The sequence below is a fragment of the Sinohyriopsis cumingii genome, chromosome 10, assembly GCF_028554795.1.
Source record: "Sinohyriopsis cumingii isolate HCF-2022 chromosome 10, ASM2855479v2, whole genome shotgun sequence".
Lineage (NCBI taxonomy): Eukaryota > Metazoa > Mollusca > Bivalvia > Unionida > Unionidae > Sinohyriopsis > Sinohyriopsis cumingii.
The window spans coordinates 108,971,452-108,985,525 of NC_142970.1; the positions used below are offsets into that span (position 1 = coordinate 108,971,452).

The following is a 14,074-nucleotide window of genomic DNA, read 5'->3' on the forward strand; positions in this document are numbered from 1 at the left end:
ATCCTTGGTCCGGGCCCAATTTGAATAATATGCTTGATTTGAACAAGGTGCCTGAAGATGGATCAGTAGATTGCAGCTTTGAGTCCAGTCCAGCATGTTATGTAGATCTATTTATTCCAGCATATGAAAATCGAAGATATAAAGATATTATCTAACAATCTACAAATGAATTGAAATCTCTTAAGATAATATTTTTGGAATAATACGACTACTTTACACTTGTGCACAGATAAACATAGTTCACATTAGATGTAGCAAAAAGCTTTTATCATAACTGCACTCGGCATCATCGCCGCTCAGTATCCCACTGATATAGATGTTCAATCCAATAGTCGATCTTTTGCATACGACATGCAACTCGGAGGTCAAGTCTCTTTGTTCAGAGCAATACGTTAGTTTCATACACGTATTCTCATTACTTTATTTCCATGACATCCTAAGGTCTATCCACTATATCTCTAGATCTTAATTACACTAAGCAGAATTGTTCGTAAAAATAATACAAATGCAAATACGAATCTTTACAAAATGTAAAAATGCCCATCCTTATTGGAGCACTTCCCTTGTCTAATATATAATTTCCGAGATGCTTAGTTTTTCACGACAAGTTCATCAATTTCAAGGGTTAGTAAATCTTGCAGGCAGTCTGCAATTCCGTAATGCGTAAAAAGAAAGCATCAGTTTGGGAAACATAAATTATCCAAGTTAGTTATAAATTTAAATAGATAAACTTGTCACATAACATCTGATCTAGCCATTTGTAGTTGTCAAATCTGTTTCAGACCCGCAACTACGATTTTCATCATTTCGTTATCAACTGTAGCCGTATTGGTAGCTTTAATAAGGGTTATTCCATCAAAGCATGTATTTTGGAGAATGGTTTGTACAACAACTACAACAAGGAAATGAACCCACACTAACCTATAAACCAATAAGTGTTTTCGTGAAGGGCCCGTGGCCAAATTGGATAAGGCGCCTGACTTCGGATCAGGAGACTGCAGGTTCGAGTCCTGCCGGGCTCGTTTGTTAAATCTTTTCCACTGCGTATTAAAATTCTTTGATTCTCAGCATCAACATACAGATAAATATCTCTATTGACATAAAACGTGCCAATAATGATAACAAATTAGACTTTTAAATTTTGAAAAGAGACATAGTCAACTCTTTCTTTGCTTTTGATCATAAAATCGAATCTTCCATAGGATCGTTGTCATTGCCATTTCTTTCGTCTAAGTAACCTTTAATCCATCCATGTCATGGTAACGAATCTGATTTAGTCATGCAAATTCTGACCCTTCATGACTGTACCATTGCCATCACCATGCGAATTATCATCATCCGCAAAAGCAGTGCACTTGCAGAAGTGGCGATAGTAAAATCATCTCAATCCAAACATGAATAAGTGCACATGTGAGCAAGATAATGAGAAATTAGATCCGCGGTTTCAATCCGTAGATTGCAGCTTTGATTCGATGCAATACGAAGATATGTTTTTATTCCTACAGATTAAATTTTGTTCGTACAAAACATTGTATATTTATATCTAGCATTCCATAAGTAAAACAATTACCTACTACGTAGTCGAACTTCCATGTACATCACAAAAATTCACACAGCAATCATTTTTCTCGCCCAATATTTTAACGGGTCATTTTCGTATCTTTACAATGATTTAATCAGCAGCAGCAGGAAGAATCGTTACCATTATAGGTAGTGGTTTATACGTAATTTTAACAGCAGCCATAATGTTGGTAGTAGCAGCAGAAACACTAGTAGCATATGTAGACGTAATCGTTATTATGTCCATCGTACTAGCAATATAATTCCATTGGTAGTCGTCGTGGTATCAGTTTAAGTAGTGGTAGTAGAAGCAGTGTTGTACCAACCGTAACATTCACGAACCAACCTAAGAAATAGTCTGTATGTGAAGGGCCCGTGGCCAAATTGGATAAGGCGACAGACATCGGATAGGGAGACGGCAGGTTCGAATCCCTCTTGACCCACTAGAACAATATATTTTCCTCAAAACATAATTTCTATTTGGATATGTCGTGAATTGGATTAGTAGCAAGGAGTTAACGTTACCGTCACTTTTAAAACAATTCGGTTAGATTATTAAGGTTTTGATTTAGATTCGTTTTGTACTTGAGGGCACCACAACAAAAGTAGGATATTTAGTGCCAAGGCAATTGGAGCATAAAGGCACACAACAAACTTAGATCCTAATTCTGACAACTGTTAAACACATCGGATAAATATAACCTGTTCAGTAATTGACCAGAGATTGCAGTTTCGAAAATTCACCGTGATAAGTGGGACAAGATTTCTTTGGTTCGTTTCAGAGCTTCAGAAATATATTATCTTTCCACATTTATGTTTACATACGAGTTATTTGGATTCAAATTTGACGCTTGATATCAGCGCTGAAAGGATATGCTGCAATCCCGCTGTAACCCGCATGCAGCGATACTCAAACATGACAGTAAAGCAATAGCAAGTCTTACCATAGTCATAGTCGTAGAAGTATTACCAAAAGCACACCAATATACTCTCTAACAAACATTCATGACAAGGGCCCGTGGCCAAATTGGATAAGGCGCCTGACTACGGATCAGGAGATTGCAGGTTCGAGTCCTGCCGGGCTCAATATTAAAATTTTATCCACACCAAATAAAGTCTATAATTAAAAGCTGATTTTTATTATATTTACAGGTCTCGTTATTACTTTTATTCCCATTATATACCAATCAAAGGTATCTCGTATACTCCCAGAAAGTCTCCTCTGAGACTTTATCAAATCTTGTTACACATATCACTTCTAAATGATCTTGTACATGGGACCTGTTACCCTTCAATTAATTTTGTAAGACTTTTCAATTTAGTCACAGAATTTAAAGACGTTTTCATGAATTCTTTATTCTCATATTTCTCATCATCTTCATGAGCATAATTACAGTCCCAGTAGCAGTAATTATAGTAGTAGCAAACACACTCAAATCCGTTGTGGACAGGCAACGAGTCTCTGGTCAACTGGATGTGATCCCTGACTACAGACTTCAGGTTCTGACATCTGAGATTAACCCAACTGATATCGACGCAATTTCTTGACGTTTGTGCATTAAATGAACTGTTATGATTTTAACATTTGGGACACTATAGTTTTTATTATCAAACGAGTCAAGTTATATATAGATGCTATGGATGAACAACCTCACGGAAGCAACTTTACTAAAAGATTTATCTAGAACTTTCTATAAACAGGTTAGAATTGTCACTTAAGGATAAGCCCTACACAAACAACAAAACACCCCGACTGATTTCTTGATCATAGTAACATTGAACAGGACTGATCGTTGTAAATCACATAAGCAGATACACACGACGTGCTGGAAGCATCCTTGGTCCGGGCCCAATTTGAATAATATGCTTGATTTGAACAAGGTGCCTGAAGATGGATCAGTAGATTGCAGCTTTGAGTCCAGTCCAGCATGTTATGTAGATCTATTTATTCCAGCATATGAAAATCGAAGATATAAAGATATTATCTAACAATCTACAAATGAATTGAAATCTCTTAAGATAATATTTTTGGAATAATACGACTACTTTACACTTGTGCACAGATAAACATAGTTCACATTAGATGTAGCAAAAAGCTTTTATCATAACTGCACTCGGCATCATCGCCGCTCAGTATCCCACTGATATAGATGTTCTATCCAATAGTCGATCTTTTGCATACGACATGCAACTCGGAGGTCAAGTCTCTTTGTTCAGAGCAATACGTTAGTTTCATACACGTATTCTCATTACTTTATTTCCATGACATCCTAAGGTCTATCCACTATATCTCTAGATCTTAATTACACTAAGCAGAATTGTTCGTAAAAATAATACAAATGCAAATACCAATCTTTACAAAATGTAAAAATGCCCATCCTTATTGGAGCACTTCCCTTGTCTAATATATAATTTCCGAGATGCTTAGTTTTTCACGACAAGTTCATCAATTTCAAGGGTTAGTAAATCTTGCAGGCAGTCTGCAATTCCGTAATGCGTAAAAAGAAAGCATCAGTTTGGGAAACATAAATTATCCAAGTTAGTTATAAATTTAAATAGATAAACTTGTCACATAACATCTGATCTAGCCATTTGTAGTTGTCAAATCTGTTTCAGACCCGCAACTACGATTTTCATCATTTCGTTATCAACTGTAGCCGTATTGGTAGCTTTAATAAGGGTTATTCCATCAAAGCATGTATTTTGGAGAATGGTTTGTACAACAACTACAACAAGGAAATGAACCCACACTAACCTATAAACCAATAAGTGTTTATGTGAAGGGCCCGTGGCCAAATTGGATAAGGCGCCTGACTTCGGATCAGGAGACTGCAGGTTCGAGTCCTGCCGGGCTCGTTTGTTAAATCTTTTCCACTGCGTATTAAAATTCTTTGATTCTCAGCATCAACATACAGATAAATATCTCTATTGACATAAAACGTGCCAATAATGAGAACAAATTAGACTTTTAAATTTTGAAAAGAGACATAGTCAACTCTTTCTTTGCTTTTGATCATAAAATCGAATCTTCCATAGGATCGTTGTCATTGCCATTTCTTTCGTCTAAGTAACCTTTAATCCATCCATGTCATGGTAACGAATCTGATTTAGTCATGCAAATTCTGACCCTTCATGACTGTACCATTGCCATCACCATGCGAATTATCATCATCCGCAAAAGCAGTGCACTTGCAGAAGTGGCGATAGTAAAATCATCTCAATCCAAACATGAATAAGTGCACATGTGAGCAAGATAATGAGAAATTAGATCCGCGGTTTCAATCCGTAGATTGCAGCTTTGATTCGATGCAATACGAAGATATGTTTTTATTCCTACAGATTAAATTTTGTTCGTACAAAACATTGTATATTTATATCTAGCATTCCATAAGTAAAACAATTACCTACTACGTAGTCGAACTTCCATGTACATCACAAAAATTCACACAGCAATCATTTTTCTCGCCCAATATTTTAACGGGTCATTTTCGTATCTTTACAACGATTTAATCAGCAGCAGCAGGAAGAATCGTTACCATTATAGGTAGTGGTTTATACGTAATTTTAACAGCAGCCATAATGTTGGTAGTAGCAGCAGAAACACTAGTAGCATATGTAGACGTAATCGTTATTATGTCCATCGTACTAGCAATATAACTCCATTGGTAGTCGTCGTGGTATCAGTTTAAGTAGTGGTAGTAGAAGCAGTGTTGTACCAACCGTAACATTCACGAACCAACCTAAGAAATAGTCTGTATGTGAAGGGCCCGTGGCCAAATTGGATAAGGCGACAGACATCGGATAGGGAGACGGCAGGTTCGAATCCCTCTTGACCCACTAGAACAATATATTTTCCTCAAAACATAATTTCTATTTGGATATGTCGTGAATTGGATTAGTAGCAAGGAGTTAACGTTACCGTCACTTTTAAAACAATTCGGTTAGATTATTAAGGTTTTGATTTAGATTCGTTTTGTACTTGAGGGCACCACAACAAAAGTAGGATGTTTAGTGCCAAGGCAATTGGAGCATAAAGGCACACAACAAACTTAGATCCTAATTCTGACAACTGTTAAACACATCGGATAAATATAACCTGTTCAGTAATTGACCAGAGATTGCAGTTTCGAAAATTCACCGTGATAAGTGGGACAAGATTTCTTTGGTTCGTTTCAGAGCTTCAGAAATATATTATCTTTCCACATTTATGTTTACATACGAGTTATTTGGATTCAAATTTGACGCTTGATATCAGCGCTGAAAGGATATGCTGCAATCCCGCTGTAACCCGCATGCAGCGATACTCAAACATGACAGTAAAGCAATAGCAAGTCTTACCATAGTCATAGTCGTAGAAGTATTACCAAAAGCACACCAATATACTCTCTAACAAACATTCATGACAAGGGCCCGTGGCCAAATTGGAGAGGACTTCCGGTTATGACATCAGAAGGAAAACACGTTTGATGATCGCTCCGTGAATTTTCAAGTTTTTTTCCTTTAATAGACATTTTTGCTGTTTTAATTTGTTACAGGTACGTTGATAAGATTTGTGTGATCGCATTCATATATAAGTGAGATATATTTTGAGTGTGTGGATAACTTTATCCACCACACAAAATATTATTTTCTGTGACAATGAATACAAAGCCTGGTCGTGCTGCACGTGCAGCGCAAGGAGCTGACTCACACTCTAATGACACCAGTGGAATAGCTAACAATAAGAATGGCATGTCGAGTAACATCGATAGACAGACAGGAGCTACTCGTCGTTTTGGGAAAGAATGTACCGTGGTGATTGATGTAAAGGATGTGAAGAAAATAAAGGCAAGTGATATTGTTAGAAGTGTAGAAGAATTAACTGGAGATATGTCGGTCTATGCAGTTGTGCCCAAAGGTGCAAATTTGTATGAGGTCACACTACCGAGTAAGGAAGTAGCATATAATACCTTGTGTGGAATTGATATTGGAAGTGAACATTTTGATTGTACTCTTTTATATTCAGACACTATTATTGTGTCAATTCTTCATTTACCAGCATACATCACAGATGATGATATAAGTATGAAGCTCGGTGAATACGGAGTAGAACTTCTTTCTCCCATTCAACGCAGATATTATCCTGGAACTAGTGTAGCTGATGGGACTCGTTATGTCAAATGTAAATTTCCACAGCAGGTAAAATCCTTGCCTTACAGTCTGAAATTTCAGACTGTCAATGGTCAACAATACTTTAGAGTATTACACAATAATCAAGTTAAGGTATGTTCTAGATGTCTTGATCCGGGACATGTTATAAAAGACTGCCCTGATTTTGTATGCTACAAGTGTGGGGAGCAAGGCCATGTAGCAAAAAATTGCACAAGGCAAAGATGTGAAAGTTGTGGAAGTTTTCCTCTTATGTGTACATGCAGGATATGCGACAAATGCCACAAAGAGGCGCAAACATGTATGTGTTACAGAGAGGCCATTGCAGGCATTCATTCGCAAGTTGATGATGATATGAGGGAAGACATATTGGAGTTACAGAGTGACGAAGATGATAAAGAAGAAATTGAGAATGAAAAAAAAGATAATGAGAGTGGAGAAAGTGGGGAAGAAAAAGAAAGAATTGGAGTTGATATGACCAATGTAGAAATAGAAAATGAGGAAGTAAACAACAATCATACAATTGGAGATGGATCGGGGACAGATTCAGATGATGACAGGAAGATGGTTGCAGACGTTGTTGAAAGATCAAACGAATCACGTACATGTCAAGAAAACGGTACTAATATCGAAAATTTCAAAGTAGTACAAAGGAGAAGGAGAAGGTTTAATCCAGTACCTAATATGAAGATGAATAGCATGCGACGAACACCTATGAAGAAATGATCAAACACTCAACATTTTTTAATACTTTCAATACACTCATCATAATCATGGCTTTAAATATTGTATCTCTAAATGTAAATGGCTTGCGTAATTTGAATAAACTAAAGCCTGTTTTAGAAATATTTAAAGAGAAAAGAGGCCATATTTTATTATTGCAAGAAACCTTTTGGGATGATGAGTTTGTTGAAAGTATTAGAGAAAATGAGATTTGGAATGGTGACATATTTTATAGTAATGCTGACAATAGGAGGGCAGGTGTTGCTGTTTTAGTAGTGAGAGAATTGAGAAATCAGGTGACACAAGAAATGATTGAAAAGGGTAGGATTTTACATCTTAAAATAGCTATTGATGATAAAGTGATTGATTTAATCAATATTTATGCTCCAAATGTTGTGAAGGAAAGGTTTAACTTTTTCATGAAGCTAAATACATATTTACATAACAGTACTAGTGATAGCACTATCCTGGCTGGTGATTTTAATACAACTTTAGCAGGTATTGATCGACATAACAAAGCCTTACATATTGATGATGTAGCAGTGCGTGAACTTTATAAAATTATTCATGATAGGAATATTACCGATTTATGGAGATCACGAAATCCTAGTACTCGTAGTTTCTCCAGAAAACAAGTTGTACTAGGCGAAATGAAGCAGAGTAGAATAGATTATTTTTTGATTTCCTCAAAATTGCACTCCAATGTGCAAAATATTTATTATGCAGATACATCCTTTAGTGATCATTCTTTTGTATACCTTAAACTAAATACCTGCAAAGTGGAAAAAGGGCCCGGATTATGGATATTAAATAACAATGTTCTTTTTGAGGAAAAATATGTACAAAGAGTGAAATCAATTCTTACCGAGGGAAAAACTGACGAAATGTATTTCAGTGAACCACTCATTTGGTGGGATAATGTAAAATACAAAATTAAAAAATTTTCCCAAGTATACTGTACAAGAAGAAATAAGGAAAGATTACAAGAATACTTTACATTGCAAAATAAATTAAAATCATTTTCAGAAAAAGTCGCAAATAAAGAACCATATGACATTAACAAATATGAAGAACTAAAACATCAGCTAAGTGACTATGAAACTGATTTTTGTCGGGGTGCTATATTGAGATCTAAGGCCAAATGGGCAATTGAAAGCGATAGAAATACTAAATATTTTCTAAATCTTGAGAAATATCGACACAACAAAAATGTAATCAATGAATTGATTGATGATGATGGTGTAATTATTTCAAATACAAGCGGAATCTTAGATGAAATACATCAGTTTTATAGTCATTTATATTCTTCGGTAACTGTTGATGATAATTGTACTGATTCACTTTTAAATTTTGTAAACTGTTCTGTATCTGATGAGGATAAAGATATGTGTGATGCCATAATAACAGTTGATGAAATACATACAGCTATAAAAGGGATGGCTAAAAATAAAAGCCCCGGCCCGGACGGATTGACAGTAGAGTGGTATTGTAAATTTTATGATTGTATATATGATATTCTGTTGCACATCTTTCAGAGTGTTAAGAATGACAATATTATGTCGAGATCAATGAGATTTGGGGTTATATCACTTATTTATAAAAATAAGGGGGAAAATAGAAGATTGCAAAATTGGCGTCCTATCAGTTTACTTAATGTAGATTATAAAATTTTGGCAAGGATTTTGTCTACACGTTTAAAAATGGTATTACCCAAAATTATTTCTCAAACTCAGACATGTTGTATAGTTGGGAGAGATATTGCTGATACTATAGTCACTGTAAGAGATATTATAGATATGGTTGAGAGAGACAATCTTGAGGGATATATCTTAAAAATTGATCAAGAAAAAGCGTTTGACAGAGTTTGCCACTCATATTTGATTTCTGTTTTACGAAAGTTCGGTTTTGGTGACAATTTTATTCAGTGGATAAAGATATTTTATAATGAAATTAAAAGTAGTGTTAAATGCAATGGTCATCTAACGAAACCCTTTTTAATTAAAAATTCAGTCAGACAAGGTTGTCCTATATCAGCAATGTTATATGTATTAGCAGCAGAACCCTTAGGACTCGCTATCAAAGCAAATCCCACTATCAAAGGTATTCCACTCCCACTGTCTAGTAATACAAGTAAAGTTTTTCAACATGCAGATGATACAACCTTGACATTAGCGGACACACAATCCATTAATCAATCTTTTAATGTACTTGACTTGTATTGTAAAGGATCTGGTGCAAAGGTGAACAAGGAAAAGACAGAACTTCTGTGTATTGGATCTGGTAAACTTACTGATGATTATTGCAAACAATTACAAATTCAAATGTGTGATCAAGTCATCTTAATTTTGGGAGCTTATGTGGGAAAATGTGCAAAGTTATGTGAGCAACTGAACTGGAATGATAGATTGTCTAAAATTAAAAACTTATTGCAACTGTGGTCACAGAGATATTTGACAATACAAGGAAAAGTAACAGTTGTTAATAACTTATTAGTTTCTAGAGTATTGTACATAGTGTCAGTTCAGCCTCTTCCTGATATGATTGCTGATGAATTGAAGCAATTATTTCTCAGATTTATCTGGTCAGGAAAGTCCCATTTGGTTCACTATTATACAATAATTGGTGATAAGCGAAATGGCGGAATACAGTTAACTGATATAAAGATGAAAATGTATGCATTCAGACTAAAATTTTTAAAAAGATACTTTGATGTGAATTGCCATGCTATGTGGAAAAATACCTTTGATCACTTTTTATCTACTGTCCTGAACATGAGGTTGACCAAAGAGTTGTTTCTCATGTCTTTAAATAAGCAACAATTGAATACCCTACCTATATTTTACAGAGAAATGTTTCAGGCATGGGAAAAACTTAGAAATAATATCGATACAAATATTGATGTGAGGAATGTTTTTGAACAACCTCTCTTTTTAAATCCTAATATTACATGTGCTGGTAAAACGTTGTTTTTCGCAGAATTTATAGAAGCAGGAATTGTTCGTGTTCAGGATATTACATATGAATTTGTACCTGGAATACTACCTTATAGAGCTATTCAAGAAATGATATACAAATCAAATTCTGAGATCAAAACAGATAAGATAAAAAAAGACTATAATTGCATAATAGAAAGTATACCATTAGGCTGGAGAAATATTGTTGCAACAGAGTCAAAACCCACTGTAACCAATGGGAGAAATAATATGTTTCTCACAGTTGATACAAAATTATATGACCTCTGTTTATGTACAACACAACTATTTTACAAGCTTTTATGTACGTTGATTTTTCAAGAACCAGCTTCTGTTTCCTTTTGGAGTAAGATATTTAGTTTGGAAAAGCATAAATACTGGAAATTGATACACCTACCTTTCAAGACCCCAGATTGTATAGATTTGGATTACAGAATAATGCACAATCGAATATTTACAAAAGAGAGACTAAAATACTATGGCAAAATTGATAATGACTTATGTCCAGTGTGCCAGTTGGAAACAGAGGATTTATTTCACATGTTTTTGAAATGTCCTGAATTAAGCTCTTTTAAGAATTATATTGTATATATAGTTGAGATTCTTTTTAAAAATTGTAGAGTTGGTGTTCTCAATAGCACTTCTTTTGAACAAATGCTCATGATAGGATATAACAAAGAAACAAAATCAGTAAATAGTTATTTTTTGAACTACATTCTGAGCATTGCTCGATTGTGCATTTACAAAAGAAGAAACATTATGTCTTTAATAGGGAAACAAATAGACATCGAAAGATTGTTCCAATATTTGACTAGAAAATATATATTATATGCGTATCAACATTACAAAGACAAAAATCAGACTTTGATTACGAAGTATTTTGTAAAAGATAATCCTTTAATGAGAATAGAAGAGGATAAAGTGTTTATTACATTGTAGAATCATTGTTTTGTACTATAGCATTACAAAAAAATTTTAGAATCATTGTTCTGTAATATAGCTTAACAAAATACTATTGTAGAATCATTGTTTTGTAATATAGCATTACAAACTACTATGTACATACTGATTGTATATTTTTAACTTATATACTGTACAAAGCTTTTTTTAAATAAAGAAAGAAAAAAAAAAAAAGGCGCATCACTACGGATCAGGAGATTGCAGGTTCGAGTCCTGCCGGGCTCAATATTAAAATTTTATCCACACCAAATAAAGTCTATAATTAAAAGCTGATTTTTATTATATTTACAGGTCTCGTTATTACTTTTATTCCCATTATATACCAATCAAAGGTATCTCGTATACTCCCAGAAAGTCTCCTCTGAGACTTTATCAAATCTTGTTACACATATCACTTCTAAATGATCTTGTACATGGGACCTGTTACCCTTCAATTAATTTTGTAAGACTTTTCAATTTAGTCACAGAATTTAAAGACGTTTTCATGAATTCTTTATTCTCATATTTCTCATCATCTTGATGAGCATAATTACAGTCCCAGTAGCAGTAATTGTAGTAGTAGCAAACACACTCAAATCCGTTGTGGACAGGTAACGAGTCTCTGGTCAACTGGATGTGATCCCTGACTACAGACTTCAGGTTCTGACATCTGAGATTAACCCAACTGATATCGACGCAATTTCTTGACGTTTGTGCATTAAATGAACTGTTATGATTTTAACATTTGGGACACTATAGTTTTTATTATCAAACGAGTCAAGTTATATATAGATGCTATGGATGAACAACCTCACGGAAGCAACTTTACTAAAAGATTTATCTAGCACTTTCTATAAACAGGTTAGAATTGTCACTTAAGGATAAGCCCTACACAAACAACAAAACACCCCGACTGATTTCTTGATCATAGTAACATTGAACAGGACTGATCGTTGTAAATCACATAAGCAGATACACACGACGTGCTGGAAGCATCCTTGGTCCGGGCCCAATTTGAATAATATGCTTGATTTGAACAAGGTGCCTGAAGATGGATCAGTAGATTGCAGCTTTGAGTCCAGTCCAGCATGTTATGTAGATCTATTTATTCCAGCATATGAAAATCGAAGATATAAAGATATTATCTAACAATCTACAAATGAATTGAAATCTCTTAAGATAATATTTTTGGAATAATACGACTACTTTACACTTGTGCACAGATAAACATAGTTCACATTAGATGTAGCAAAAAGCTTTTATCATAACTGCACTCGGCATCATCGCCGCTCAGTATCCCACTGATATAGATGTTCTATCCAATAGTCGATCTTTTGCATACGACATGCAACTCGGAGGTCAAGTCTCTTTCTTCAGAGCAATACGTTAGTTTCATACACGTATTCTCATTACTTTATTTCCATGACATCCTAAGGTCTATCCACTATATCTCTAGATCTTAATTACACTAAGCAGAATTGTTCGTAAAAATAATACAAATGCAAATACCAATCTTTACAAAATGTAAAAATGCCCATCCTTATTGGAGCACTTCCCTTGTCTAATATATAATTTCCGAGATGCTTAGTTTTTCACGACAAGTTCATCAATTTCAAGGGTTAGTAAATCTTGCAGGCAGTCTGCAATTCCGTAATGCGTAAAAAGAAAGCATCAGTTTGGGAAACATAAATTATCCAAGTTAGTTATAAATTTAAATAGATAAACTTGTCACATAACATCTGATCTAGCCATTTGTAGTTGTCAAATCTGTTTCAGACCCGCAACTACGATTTTCATCATTTCGTTATCAACTGTAGCCGTATTGGTAGCTTTAATAAGGGTTATTCCATCAAAGCATGTATTTTGGAGAATGGTTTGTACAACAACTACAACAAGGAAATGAACCCACACTAACCTATAAACCAATAAGTGTTTTCGTGAAGGGCCCGTGGCCAAATTGGATAAGGCGCCTGACTTCGGATCAGGAGACTGCAGGTTCGAGTCCTGCCGGGCTCGTTTGTTAAATCTTTTCCACTGCGTATTAAAATTCTTTGATTCTCAGCATCAACATACAGATAAATATCTCTATTGACATAAAACGTGCCAATAATGAGAACAAATTAGACTTTTAAATTTTGAAAAGAGACATAGTCAACTCTTTCTTTGCTTTTGATCATAAAATCGAATCTTCCATAGGATCGTTGTCATTGCCATTTCTTTCGTCTAAGTAACCTTTAATCCATCCATGTCATGGTAACGAATCTGATTTAGTCATGCAAATTCTGACCCTTCATGACTGTACCATTGCCATCACCATGCGAATTATCATCATCCGCAAAAGCAGTGCACTTGCAGAAGTGGCGATAGTAAAATCATCTCAATCCAAACATGAATAAGTGCACATGTGAGCAAGATAATGAGAAATTAGATCCGCGGTTTCAATCCGTAGATTGCAGCTTTGATTCGATGCAATACGAAGATATGTTTTTATTCCTACAGATTAAATTTTGTTCGTACAAAACATTGTATATTTATATCTAGCATTCCATAAGTAAAACAATTACCTACTACGTAGTCGAACTTCCATGTACATCACAAAAATTCACACAGCAATCATTTTTCTCGCCCAATATTTTAACGGGTCATTTTCGTATCTTTACAATGATTTAATCAGCAGCAGCAGGAAGAATCGTTACCATTATAGGTAGTGGTTTATACGTAATTTTAACAGC

General features: G+C 34.8%; 4 non-coding genes across 4 annotated transcripts; all 4 read left to right on the forward strand.

Moving 5' to 3' along the window:
* The first annotated feature begins 948 nt into the window (after window positions 1–948).
* Window positions 949–1,022, forward strand: Trnar-ucg (transfer RNA arginine (anticodon UCG)). The gene has a single exon. It is a non-coding gene; the product is annotated as a tRNA-Arg (tRNA).
* Window positions 1,023–2,572: 1,550 nt separating this feature from the next.
* Window positions 2,573–2,646, forward strand: Trnar-acg (transfer RNA arginine (anticodon ACG)). The gene has a single exon. It is a non-coding gene; the product is annotated as a tRNA-Arg (tRNA).
* Window positions 2,647–4,342: 1,696 nt separating this feature from the next.
* Window positions 4,343–4,416, forward strand: Trnar-ucg (transfer RNA arginine (anticodon UCG)). The gene has a single exon. It is a non-coding gene; the product is annotated as a tRNA-Arg (tRNA).
* Window positions 4,417–13,284: 8,868 nt separating this feature from the next.
* Window positions 13,285–13,358, forward strand: Trnar-ucg (transfer RNA arginine (anticodon UCG)). Its single transcript has one exon. It is a non-coding gene; the product is annotated as a tRNA-Arg (tRNA).
* The last annotated feature ends 716 nt before the right edge of the window (window positions 13,359–14,074 follow it).